The sequence below is a fragment of the Kryptolebias marmoratus genome, linkage group LG12 (genome assembly GCF_001649575.2).
Source record: "Kryptolebias marmoratus isolate JLee-2015 linkage group LG12, ASM164957v2, whole genome shotgun sequence".
NCBI lineage: Eukaryota > Metazoa > Chordata > Actinopteri > Cyprinodontiformes > Rivulidae > Kryptolebias > Kryptolebias marmoratus.
In genome coordinates this window covers 18,595,239-18,609,132 of record NC_051441.1, presented here as the reverse complement: position 1 = coordinate 18,609,132, position 13,894 = coordinate 18,595,239, and the positions used below count along the sequence as shown (strand labels likewise).

General features: G+C 39.1%; 1 long non-coding RNA gene across 1 annotated transcript; it reads left to right on the top strand.

The window, feature by feature from the left end:
- Window positions 1-7,641: 7,641 nt before the first annotated feature.
- LOC112451375 lies at window positions 7,642-11,766 on the top strand. The gene is made up of 3 exons (XR_003040194.2): window positions 7,642-7,796; window positions 10,316-10,428; window positions 11,091-11,766. It is a non-coding gene; the product is annotated as an uncharacterized LOC112451375 (long non-coding RNA).
- Window positions 11,767-13,894: the final 2,128 nt, after the last annotated feature.

The window sequence follows — 13,894 nt, the reverse complement described above, 5'->3', positions numbered from 1 at the left end:
GATGACAGGGAACGCAAAGGACACAGGGAGCAAAACACCAAATAACAAAACTTAACACAGGAACCAAATAACATAATTAAAGAAACAATAAACCTAATACAAAAACAAACCCAAAGATCCCCAAATCCTGACTCTTGACTAAAACCCCAATTCCAGCGGAAGAAAAGAAATCTCAGAGCATGACGTTGCCACCACCGTGTTTCATTATGGGGGGATGGTGTTCTTTAGGTGGTCTACAGTCTTGTTCCTGCACCAAATACACCTTCTGGAATTGTAGCTTGAAAGAACAACATTGGGTTAATCAGATCTTAACACATATTCCCCTGACGCTTATGGAAGACTTGGTCTATTTTTCTTACGGTACTTAGCCTGATCTGGGCATTTTTTTTTCGATAAGAACAGACTTCCATCTTGCACCTCTATCCCACAATCCAGATATACTGATAATATGGGAGTTTGTTGTCACACGTAGAACCCAACAGGTACTTGTCAGAACTTCCTGCAGCTCCTTTAGTGTTGCTAGAGGCCTCTTTAACCAGTTCCCACTCTGTCTTTTCTTCAATCCAGTTCTCAATGTTGTCAATATTGTCCCATATTTTCCCCACTTCTGTTTTATGTAATTTCTAATGCTGGGGAAATTTTTTGTAACCTTGTCATAACTCTGTAGATCTTTTTAATGTTTTACAGGCTCTCTGTGAACAGAGGATTTTGCTATACAATGCAGCTAAGTAAATATGAGTTAGTAAATATTAGGAAGATCCTGCTAGAAATGCCAAACTTTATGTCAGGTCTCTCAGAAATCTTTTAATTGATGGCAAGTATGTTCCCTAAAAAATTAAAGGCAGTTTGTTCTGCAAGTTGATTTGTACAGGCTACTGGAAAAAGTTTGGAAATTATTTACGTTTATTGTTCTAATTTTTTTTAAATAACAAAAGCCTGGGATTTTAACAGTAGTGTGTAGACTTTATATGCACTGTAACTGTTTTTCACATTCAGTGCTTTTATAAAGTGCATGTTATATGAAATAAACACACTAATACAATTTTTTGCTCCCCATTCAACTAAATCTGGAAAATATTTATAGTTACACAAACTTGTCTTTCTAATAATCTAGTTAAATTGTAAAAAAAAAAAAAAAAAGAAAAAGAAAAAAATGTCTGAGACAAAAACTTTCTTTAAAAAAGAGCTTTAGTTTCATGAGTTCTGTGTTCTGTCTTCATGTGTTTCTGTACTTAGATTTAGTCTTGCGTATTTCTAGTCTCAGTTTCCAGTGTTTCCCAGTGTCATTTCCATTTTGCCCCCAGTCTCTTCCTCTGTGATTTTCCATGTCCCATCTCCACCTGTTTCTACTTTGTAATCACTCACCTGCTCCAACTTCTTTGTGAGCCCAGCTTTTAAATTCAGTTTCTGGTCATGTTCTCATTGTTACAGTAATGCACTGTCTGGTTGTCCTTTCGACTCTTCGGTGTTCTGGGAAGTTTACCGCCTCTGAGATTGCTGCCACGTCAGCCTTTTGTTTTCCTTAATAAAAGTATTTTAGTTTCTCAAGCTCCTGAGTGTTGCCTGCATTCTGGGTCTGACCTTCAACCACCCAACCTGATACATAGATCATGGAGAAAGAGTAAAAAGGCTCCATCTAGGCTAATGCCCAGCCAAACCAGGGCCACTTATTTTATTGTTTTTCAATCTTATTAAACAACTCTTTCTCAGAAAGAGTGTGGATGAAGATTTACGCCTCTTTCTTCAAACTCTGTGCTCTATGACTGATATCACGGATGACAAGGTACTAACTAATGTTAGCTATCTGACAGAACATCACTTCAAAAATGACTGGACTATGTATTTAGAACAATTCCAATCTTTAAAACGTTTTTTTATAGAAATCTTTATGTTGCTGACATTTTTACAGTGAACGGTTTCTGCCCAAATATTTTGAATTTCTTGCAAGTCACCCAGGATGCAACAAAAGGGCTATGGTTAGCTGCTGTTGCTATCTGGACTTGCAAATAACTATAGAATTTGATGCAAATGTACGTGTAATGAAGCCTAGGCGTAAATTCAAACTGGAAGACCTGCTCCAGCCTCACCTGCATCATCTAATCGCTGCGTCGTGCACCTCCTCTTCAGCCCATCAGCGTCCGACCGTGCCTCCACCTTATCCAATCAGCGAGCAAGCCTTCGTTTAAAAGGACCTCCATCATGGCCTCATCCGTTCACCTGCCGAACATCGGCCCACCTCCACCCCTTCTCCTCCCTTAGTTTCCCAGCTTCCTCGAGCTCCCTTCCTCTCCGACCTCCACCACCAGTGTCCGGCCCGGGGAAGACTCCTCTAATTCTCAACCTGAGCATCTTGTCGAAGCGCATTGCTATTGACAGCACTCGCATCTTCTGCCGGGGTCCGAGCTCCAAAAATCTCATGTCATTCATGTCAAATAAAACCATTTAATTGCAGCTTCTCTATATCGTGAGTCTCTCCAGGTTGAAATGCTAAATCAACACAAATGTAAAAATTGATAAAACAATTCAAAATGGCTGAAACACGTGGGTAAAGCCTATGCTGCTGAAGGAAAGTGGACCCGATCAGCAAGAGGATTTGGAAACAATCACATTAATCTCATCTAAATGTTGACATGGTGGCTGTCAAAAGCTTTATGACACCGTGATGCATCTTTTACTGGTAATGCAGACTGAGGACTGTGTCACAGCGGAAGTGAACGGGTCTGAGTGCAAACACAGCAGCATAAGAGGCTTTGTTCTCCTCGATAAGACGCTAACATGTTTGTGTCTCATCATGTGAAACCAAGTCGTTTCTGCAGCACTTCATGCATCTCAAAGCCACTGGTTGAGATAAGATCGCTCAGCCTCTGTTGTGGTATTTTGACTTAGTTTGATGGCTTTGCCACATGCTGAACATTTGTGTCTCTTCTTTTTTACCATGGTTCAAAACGCTGAGTTCACAGAGGACATATATCTGAAGCCATCAGTGTTGCAGTGTAGGTCAAAGAGCACAGGGGTAAGGTATTACACAATACTGGTGTTATTGTCGAGTTACATACAGTTGCCTGTGTTACTTTGGGTGCGGGCAGGGTGAGTGTGGAATGTTTGTTTTGATTTTAAAGGGCTCAGTCGAGGGGCCCAGGCAAAGCAGCATGTGAGTGTGTGTGTGTCTCCATGTAAATATATGGGAGGTTTCTATCGAGCCAAATTACCCTCACTTGCCTCTGTTTTTGTTTTCAACTCCCCATCCACGGCTAAAAATTAGGTCAAACCTGATGTGTTTCAGTCAGTCAAATATAAAAAAGAACATCAAACATTCTTAAAGCTTTTCATTTTCTCAATCACTTTAAGATTCGTCAGCTTATTTCAGATGTTTTCTGGCTAAACTTTTATCAGCCTGAAAGGAGGGGGGTGGGGGGTGGGGGGTATCTGTGTTCGCTGAGCTCCAGGGAAAAGGCAGTTGGTCATGTGTTATTCCTACTGTTGACTTTGGATGAGCTCCAGCCGGGCCGACCTTGACGAAAGGCACGGACACAGGTGTTGGAGAGTGTGTGCATGCGCTGAACATCTGATATGAGGGTTTGCAGGGAGTGGCAGGAACAAGGAAATGGAAAAACAAAACATTAATTACGCCCGCTGATGGACAGAACTGGTGTTGGATCCAAACTGGCTCACAATGACTTGAAGCCTCAAGAGAGCTGCATAGTTCGAATATACTTCAGAGCACACCTTCAATGACAAGATTATGAAGAAAGAAGAATACTTAACCTCATCTGCACTGCACACACGTGCACAGTAACAGGAAGAAATTCCACTGTGATCGAAAAGTATTTAGCAAATTTCCAGCTCAAGCTCTATTTAATTTGAAGGCTGGAAAACAAGCAGGCCAAAGAGTAACTTTATCTAATTAATACTCCTGCCTGCCCTTTGTTTTGATTTTCAAAACACATCAATTACCTGATACAAAAAATTGCATAGCACATTATCTCACATTCTTACCTTTGGATGTATTTTTTTTGTATGATTTTTCGAACTGTTTTGCAGGCGGACCAGCGAATCAAAATTTGTGATGGAAATGAAAAAAATAATGGCTGAATAATAAAAGCATGGCTTTAGTGCTGATGCACAGAAGCACCCTTATTAAAACCATACAAGTTGAAACTTTTGTAGCTTTACAAGTTGTTTGGATGGCAAAAATAAGCTTAGTTAGATTAATTGTAAAAAATGAAGAATTTAAAAAGTTCCTGAAGAACAACCACATAAAGTTGATCATGAGATTGTAAGAAAGGATGGAGTTGTTCGAAAATAACTTTATGTGTAAGGTCATGCTATTTGTCATGAGATGGCACGCTCAGAATATATTTTAAATGACTCTTAGCTACTATCACATCAAATTTTAGCTCAATATCTATAAAATTCACTGAGTTATAACCATTTTGTGTTGGCTTAACTGGATTAGAAATGAGGGCCATCTTGAATTTGACTGACTCAGAAAGGTATTCAAGTGGAGATGTATATCCAAAACTATTTTCCAGAAGGTTTAATTAAAATCCATCCAGTGATAATAAGTGATGATAATTGAAGGGCATAAAAACAGGTTGCTATTATAACAATGTGACCTGCCTACTCTAATGCTAGATTCAGATTCAGTCTTGATTCAGTAAAGTAAATCATGTAATTAGGATTCTCAAATTGAGATATCCTTATTATAGAGAAAATCTGTTCTGGCACATGTAGGCAGCCATCTTCTCTTTATGGTATGCCTGAAATGCCACAACAGGACAAAAAAAAACACAAATCCATCCAGTGCTTCATGATATTCTGCTAACAGACAAGCAGGGTTGGTTCCAACAGTTAACGTTAAGATTTTAAGCAAATATCTCATGCAATGAGTAGCACTTGGACACATTGTGACCGACTGTCAGCTACTTCCACACCAGATTTTAGCATAATATCTGTAAAACTGAACAAATTATACCCTCTTTTGTGTTTTCCAAGGTCACTCGCAGCCATTGAATTGGGATAAATCCAAAACTTAATCAGATGTAGATGTATCCTGAAAGTTTAAGTAAAATCCATCCAGCTCTTCATGACATATTTTGCTAACAGACAGAGAGTTGACTAAACAGTTAATGGCCAAATCTTAAGGAAATATCCTCTTAGTGCTCAGAATCTGTACTTGGGATAGGTCTCAGCTACTGCCACATCCAACTTTAGACCAATATTCATATAACTGACAGAGTTAGAGCCATTTCTGTGTTTTTTAAGATCATTTGGTTGTGGCTGTCATCTTGAATTGGGTTGACTCCAAAAGTTAACCAGTTATAGATGTACATCCAGTGGTTACTTTCTGCGAGTTTCACTAAAATCCATCCAATGGTTCGTGAAACATTGTGCTGACACAAGCACAAGCACAGACACATAAGCCAAAATATTATCATCCACCATCATCTTTTGGCTGTGGGTGATAATAAAAAAAATAAATATATAAATAAAAGAGGAAGAAACACTACATGACTAAGTCACTATTATTTCTATGCTTGTGACAGGAATAAATAGTTTTCTTCATGATGTCATCAGGAAACAAAATGTGGAAATATGTGTCTGAAGAAACAACTATAGACAAGTTTCACTGCAGTTAAAAAGAAAATAAAAATTCCTCTTTAATTCAGCCAAGGCTTTGTTACAGCTGTAACTGCTGGGAAATATTTTAATGACCTCTGCAACTAAGTCATACGCTTGTAAAATTAAAAAAAGATTAAACACGGCCATGCTGTCAAACAAAAGTCACTGGAAAAGCCTGTAATGACAAAATGCTCTCTCAGGTTACCATTTTTATATCTTCTATAGCCTAACAGACCTATAAAACAGACAAACAAAATGAGTTCTTTGGGAGAAAAGCAGCATCAATGTTTGCACACTGGAAGCAGCAAAATGTAGGTCAGCCCCTCCCGCTTTTTTCAACACGGCCCCACCTTGTTTTCACCCTTCCACTAAATAAGTTTGCAAGCCTTGAATAAACCCTCGGCAGACTCCAGCAAAAGCACTTTGCTGGTAACGCTCCACCTTCTTTTCTGATGAATAATCTTCAGCGCTCCAAGAATCCTGACCATATACAGCAGCCTGTTAGCTCACACACCAACAGACTAAACCGAGGTCACGTGTCTGACTTTGATTCTGCCCCAACTACAGGAATGTCACGTGTCTGCAGAGACTCCTCTGAGGTCCAACCGTCAAACACGGGCCAAGTTCAGTTCTCATAAGTGTCCGCGCAGTGTTTGTTTCTGTCTCGTTCAGCTCCAAAGATAACACGTAAGTGGTAAAAAAAAAGAAGGACGGAAGGAGAGAATCATAATCATGGAGTCATTTTTATTTCTCCGGGAGACTGGAATGCAAGCATAGACACACTCCTGTGACCCTGTGCAGCAGCTGACTGCACAGCTGTGGATATTTGACTACAGCCTTGCTGCTCTGATCATATACTGAGAAAAGCCACCACTGACACAGATGTAGAGCTGGCTCACTGAAGCTCCATCTACACTACACCAGAAAAAAAAAAAAGAAAACTCCCATTCACACAGAGTTTTTGGTGAGAAAACTGATTTATTTTTTTATTTTATTTTTTGGCAGACTCAAAAGAAAGAGCTTTTCAGTAACAATGATGTACCAGCCTATTTCACACTCTGACTTTGTGCCATTAACACTAATAAACGTAGCGTCTCCACCTTCTCCCGTTGTTCAGGATCGAAGCCAACATGTCTTTTGGGAGATGCCATGTTGTATTTTTGGAGCCAGCATCTGCGCACTCGGCATGAGGGGCTGTACCATCGATACAAAAGTCCAGCCTACACATCCTCCCAACTTGCTAACAGGCTGTGATACACTTTCGTAAAACAGCAGAATGGCCTTATAAATCACAGATGGAGCCAGCCATGTCCCACACAGACGTAAGCTTTCAGAAATGAAGCGAGCGCTGCGGAACCTAGAGGCGTGGAGCACAACTCGGCTGCTTTTGCACGTCGCACTATGCATTAAATGTGTGACGGACGTCTTTGTCATAACATTCTCAAAACTTTTTTTCCAGTGTTCAGCACGAAGAGCAAGAAGTTCATAAATTTCCCTGTATACCATTGTTAAGAAAATACTGCTAGTTTTAAAAGAAGTGTCAAGAGTTCTCCTCTCAAATGAATCTATGCTTTGTTGTTTTAGCTTTGCAATCCTGGGGCTGGGTGGTCACAGAAAGCGTACGTCGTCAGAATTTTTAAACTAAACGCAAAGTTGCCTTGCGTCATCATCAATCTTCCCTCTGTTTGTTGTTTAATGTTGCAAACCTGGAGATCGTACAGACCATACATCATCACTTCATCACATTACTGCATGTCGACTGTTTCGGCTCTGCTACACAAAGCTGCATCAGGGGTCTATTAACTTTAACCCCCCCTTGCTGCCATTTGGAAATCACACCAAGATGTCCAGGAGTCTAAGACCCGTCCTGAGGTGTCTTGTGAAAGAGCCTGCTGTCAGTCAGAGTGTAACATGACACTTTTCTTAAAGCCACAAATAACTAATTAAACCTAAAAATATTTTAAAAATACATCTTTGAACAAAGCAATGGAAGAGCGACATGAACCAACAAAAATCAACACCTGAAAAACAATTATCTGAAGTGTATTTCTTTTTTTTTCCAGGGATATGTCCCATTCATTTAAATAGAAGGGTGGGACTTAAAAAGTATACTGCAGCCAACCAGGAGGGTTCGTCCTTTGTGGCTTGAACTTCGAGCTTCCACCTGTCTTTAGGTATAGTATATCTCGATGCTATGTGCCCTATAAATCAAGACAAAATAGAGCCATTTTTGAGATTTTCCACATCTGTCTCACTTCATTATAATGCTGTTACCATTCAACTATGATGACGTTCTGAAATGTTTAAACTCTGAGAGGAAACTGGAAATGGAGTTGAAAAAAAAACGTTTGAAAATAATTCCTTAGCATAGCTGAGAATGTTCTCTGTATTCTGATATGCCTTTAATATGAACATTTTCAACACCTTTTTTTGTAGCATGTCGTTTGAATCGTGTGGAAAAAAATGCAAACAAAGAAGAAGAAAGAATCTGTTTAAAAAAAAAATATCCTGTGGAGTGAAGACTGGGCCTCAAAGGAGGATTTAACATAACAGAGCAGTTAGCTCAAAGGTCAAGACTCAGCATGATGAATGTATTTAGAGAGAAGGAAATGTTTCTAAAGTTACACCGATGCTCAGTAAGAAGGTGAAAGAATTCAAAACCTCTCATACATGCAGTTCCACCTCTGGGAATCATTAAACTAATATTAGCTAATAGCTCAACCAACCTAAATACGTGACCTGCACAGCAGTAAAAGGTTTCACAGATGCAGTGTCAGTAGAGCTGTGAACAGCAGCAGGGTATAAACATCAGCACAGTTTACACAGGAAAGCAGATAAGGTGGACGGGAAGAGGGAGACGAGGGCCCCCCCTGTGAGATAACTAAAATATAATCTGAAAACAGAAAAGAGTGACCTGTTACACAACTCGGTGCAAACGGCACCTTTTGCACTGAACTGATAGCACAGAGGCTATGCGTAGAAAGAAAGAAGTCACTATAACCTTCATTAACCGTATAACTTCAATGAGCAGAGAAGGCTGATGAAAAATAACGTTGACTTGAACAGCACAGAGCAAAAGCCCCTTATTACACCAAATAATCCAAGGCCAAAATGGGTGGTTTTATCGTTTTATTAAGCTGTCAAAAATACTAAAGCAAACATTGCTGAAAAATATCTACAGTGTACATCAGGTATATATTTACAAAATGTGTGAAACGGAAACTTGTGTATAAAAAAATTAAGCCGGATTTTTGAACACAGTGATGAAAAGCCGTGCCTGAAACGTCCTCGTATTTGGACTGACACAAGTCCCAGTCAAAAGCAGTTTAACGTGACCCAAAGAACAAGTTGCTTTTTGTTCTGTGTCTCCTTTTCTGTTTTGGGTGTATTTTCATGGCAGTGTTGCAGCGCCACATGTAGGCCTGGAGTAGTTACTGCAGTGTTTTGGGTTGCTTTCTGGGTTTCCGTGTGGATGAAAACATTTCTAAAAACAGTGCTGTGTTGCTGAGGATAGTTTTCGAAACGGCAAATTAAAAGTTGTTTAGGAAAGACAGCATTGCCGCGTGTGGACAAGGTCTTAATTCAGTTCTTGTGTGTAGATAACAATGTCACCTTCTTCTGGTTGCACATACACATCTACCATGCCCTGCTGACTTACATCCCCCGCTCACGTTGTCTGTTTGCTACATTCACAGTGTTATCAATTACATACACACACACAGGGCCACAGTGTAACCGATGCTCTGTTGCACACACAAAGCCACTGAACCTACTTTCTTATCCAATGCAATCTAGTTTGTCACAAAGCTTCAGGCAGCAGGCCTCAGGTGAGTGAGACCTGAGACCAGACATTCCAGAGAGCCTGGTCCAAGATTATTTTTTTGGATCCAGGGTCAAAAAAAAGTTGGTTCAGCTGCACTAAGTAAACTCTACTAGGGTTGCAGTGGCAAAAAAAAAACAGAGTAAATTAGTGGCCCAGAAGAAAATAAACCTATAATCATTAACATTATAATATAAAACATAGACAAAATCTTTTTTTTGATTTTCAGCTGATGGTGTCTGGGTAAAGATATAAATTTAACCTGTAAATTCAGCTGCCAATACTATAAATATGAGAAGATGTCCACCAATAGGTCAGTGGATGCAGGATTCAGGATTAAAGACTTACATCCCAGTAGCTCAAATAGGGTTTTATACTTTGAATTTGCTGCATTGTGAATTTAAAACTTAAACTATCATTTTTATATGCCTAAAATTTGATGAGGCTTAAAATGGTACTAACATCTTAGTATGGTAATATTTTGCAAATTAATACTAAATGCAATATGTTTGTTTTTTGTTTTTTTTTTACTTCTATCGAGGGGACGTTTCACAGCATCCCATTGAATAATAAATCTAATAAACCCGTCATCAGTATGATGTGATGGGATAACCAATCACCAGAGTCATGGTCCTTACTGGAATTATGTTTATACAATGGGTTGCAAAATTATTTACCTCCCTTGATATTCTCTCCTTTTTTGTTGGCCTACAGCCTGGGATTTAAGATAAATTTGAGGGAGTTTGTGTTTGCGGTATTAATGGACAACACCACGTGTTTCAAGAGTTTTCAGTATGCCTTCTGGCAAGTCCAAAGTCTTTCTTATTGTTTTCTTTATGCAATGGCTTTTTTCCTGTCATCTCATCCATGCAGCCCACCTCTGTGGTTCTATGGACAGATCCTCCTACCTCTGCAGAAGAACTGACCAGCCCCCGGTTCTCTTTGACCTCCTCGTCGCTTCTCTGATTATCCTCCTTATCCAGTCAGTAAGTTATGGACAACCCTCTCTTGAGAGATTTATTGTGGTGGCATCGTATTTCCATTTTTTTAATAATGAATTGAATTTTGCTCATTGGGATGTTCAGGGTTTAGGGTCTGTTTTATGATCCAACCCTTATCTGGACTTCTTTACAACTTCTATGGTCTTCAAGCTGTTTCTCGCTTGTTGCAGCTCTTCCTAGTGCTGTCGAAGTGGTAATGAGAACAGGGTATATATACTGAGATCACAGGTGGATTTATGTGCTTCTCAAGTTAACAATTGAGTTTTTAAAGGTAAAGGAAGTGAATACATATGCACGCACCTCTTTTCAGTTTTATAGTTTTTGGAAATATGATTTTTTTCCCAGTTTAATTTTGTTGTTCTGGAGTGTTTTGTTTGGACCTATGACTTATATTAAACAAAAAAAATTCAATTCCAGGTTGTAAAGCAACAAGAAAGAGAGAATGCAAAGGGGGTGAATACATTCACAGCTCTTTGCATATGACTTTAGTTGCAGTTATTTTAATCACATTTAGTGTTACTACATTATTGTAGTAGTATGGCCAAATAAAGAGATTGCAACAAATATACATGTGAGTAATGGCTGCAGGTGCAGAGACGGTGCTATTGTGACTGATGTGTTTCAGGCTCTGTTATTTCTCCCCACAGAGGTGATGACTTCCTGCTGCAGACAAAGGATTTGACCAAGAGCTTGCATTTCCCACTGGCCTGGTTACTACGCCCACCTCATGCTTGCTCTCAGTCAATGGCTGGCCTTGTATCTCATTCCCCAACACTCCCCACTCCCTCCCTCGCTGACTGCAGCACATCTGAGAGGCAGCAGTACAGGGCTCAATAAAGTATGAATGAGGAACCCATTGAGGAAACTCACAGAGAAAATTAAATGGGATTAATAGAAAAGGTGGCTTGAGGACATTAATAACACAACTAAGAGCAATCAGTTTACTCTGTGGAGCTGTAACTGCAGTCAGAGCAAATTAGATTTGGTTCGCTGTTTCAAAGCTCTTGAAGGAAGACTTCAAAGATCACAGAAGAGAGCAATAAAGGACAAATAAACTTACAGCTCATAGATTTTTAATGAGAACTTATACGTCTTAAAGATGGTGCTTAGGATGCTGCATAAATTAAAGGCCTATCACTCCTTATAGGAATGTGCAGCCTTTCATGCCAGAGTTTTAAATTAAGATGATTCTATGTTGAGTATGGAGGACTTTGCAACCATTTTGGTCAAACATTGAAATAAACTCATTCAATCTGTCAGAGTATGTGTTGTGAATGACTCTTAACTACTACGACAACAAATTGTGTCTCAATATCTCTAAAATTGACTGAGTTTTTGTCATTTTTGTGTTGGCTGATGTCAGTGGCAGCCATCTAAAACTGGACTGGCTCCAAAGGTTAATCAGTGGTAGATGTACATTAAATGATGACTTTTTAAGTCTTACTAAAATTCATCCAGAGCTATTTTGGAAACACACACAGACACAGGCAAAAACATCATCAAACATTTTTACTGTCTTTTACCTTTTGGTGGCTGGCAATAATGAATATATTGCAACCCTGTGTCAAAAAAACCCCAACCAATAACACTTTTCAAAAAGTGTTACAAAGTTTGAATGTGATATCTTTGCTGCTGTGTGGGTCAGCAGATGGATAGCACAATTTGTGCCCGCTCATGTGTCAGAGTTGCAAAGACTTGGGGAATCAATTTCAAGCAACACTGAGGGCACATGTGATTGGGTAGCACATGGTGACATCCAATACTTTACCAAGGCTATTTATGTTTGATTTCAGCTGTTTGTTTGTTTTTTTCCAGCCAAATCTGTGAACAATAGTCCTGACAGATGGCCTCACTGCTATGAAAAGCTGTAGACTATATCCATAATGCAGAGGACCTTCATATATAGAATATACATAGAATAAAATGATGGTGAATCATCATCATCTAATTTTAAATCAGCTTTAAGATTAAACAAGTTTTTTTTGAAAATCACATATTTCTCTGTAATTATTTTAGTTCTTTATAAACAGATAAAATGATCTAAGACAGCCACCAGCTCTCACCACACACAGTGACTCACTTATCACTCTGTCTGTGTGGGAAATGAATCATTGTCTCACTTTAATACCAAGGTCTTCAAGACATCTGTGCAAATTTTCTACATGTATCATCTTTGTAACAACACCGAGACCTTGATGTGCTGAAGCGGTGAGTCATTCTTTTAAAAATAACATGTATAATTACAGCCTTTTAAATAAATTGGTTAAACTGTTGAAGTCAACTTGGATGGCACAAGTCAAGCTTTCAATCAGGTTCTTGTGCCTCCCCCGCCTTAGTTAAATCAAAACCCTAAGATGGCATTTCAGGCCAATTTACACTTGACATTAAAATGCAATGTGTGAATGAAGGTACAAATAAAATGTACAAAACAAATCGTAAAAGGATAAATTTGGACCCTGACACCCTGCACTTTCACTGAAAAGTGAAAATACTCGTGTTTTTCACACTGGATGACAACCACATTACAATGTAAAGAATTATCCAGAGCATGGATGGTCTTTGCTGCATCCTGGTGAGGTCTTCAGGGCCGTATTAAGAACGCAGTGGGCTCTCCTCTACGCATGCTAGAGCATGACAAGGACAAAATGTTTTTTAGAATACCCAAAACCTTTGTAGCGAGGTTGTTGTGGTTTATGATCGCGGTGGCAGAGTATCAGGGTTCTAGTATCCATGCGCACTGGTGTGGCTTGGTTGTCAAGAATTTGAAGCAGGACTAGCCTCATACTGAGACTATGGCTTGGATGTGACGAGGTCATGGAAACAAGCTAACACAGACATGATACCCATGGTGGTAGTCTTCAGTTGGCATGATGTGATCTTTTAAAGTTAGGGTCCAGACTTGAATCCAGAAAAAAATCTTATCGGGACCCAGCTCAGTTGTTTGATATCAGTAGAATGAGTTTATTACGTTTTGTAACATATTGTAACATTTGGTGGGTTGTGTTCTATCTACCATGAACTGTTCTTGTTCTCTGCTCACAGATTGTGTAATATAACTGGATTGCTAATAAAACCTGATTAAGATTCATCCAAAGATTGAACAATATATCAAATGAATCCTAAAGTGCTCTTTTGAAGCAAACACATACAATGAACTTGGTTAATGTTTTTCCTAATTTTCTGATGATCTGTTTCAGTTTTCAACCAGTGCTCGTTAAATATTAGTTACTAGTACGCACTGTCTCCAGTGGTAGCAGGGGAAAAAAACACTTGTTTATTATCTTATTATCTCTTGCAAAACATGGGTGGGCTTTAGGGACAAAATCATATTAAAGCAACTACAGTTATATCACCCTGATATGTATCAGCTTGTTAGCATTTTGAGTGTTTTATGAGAGCAATAAGGTAAGATTTTACTCCTTCTGTTAGAGTTTTGTTAATTATGAACAAA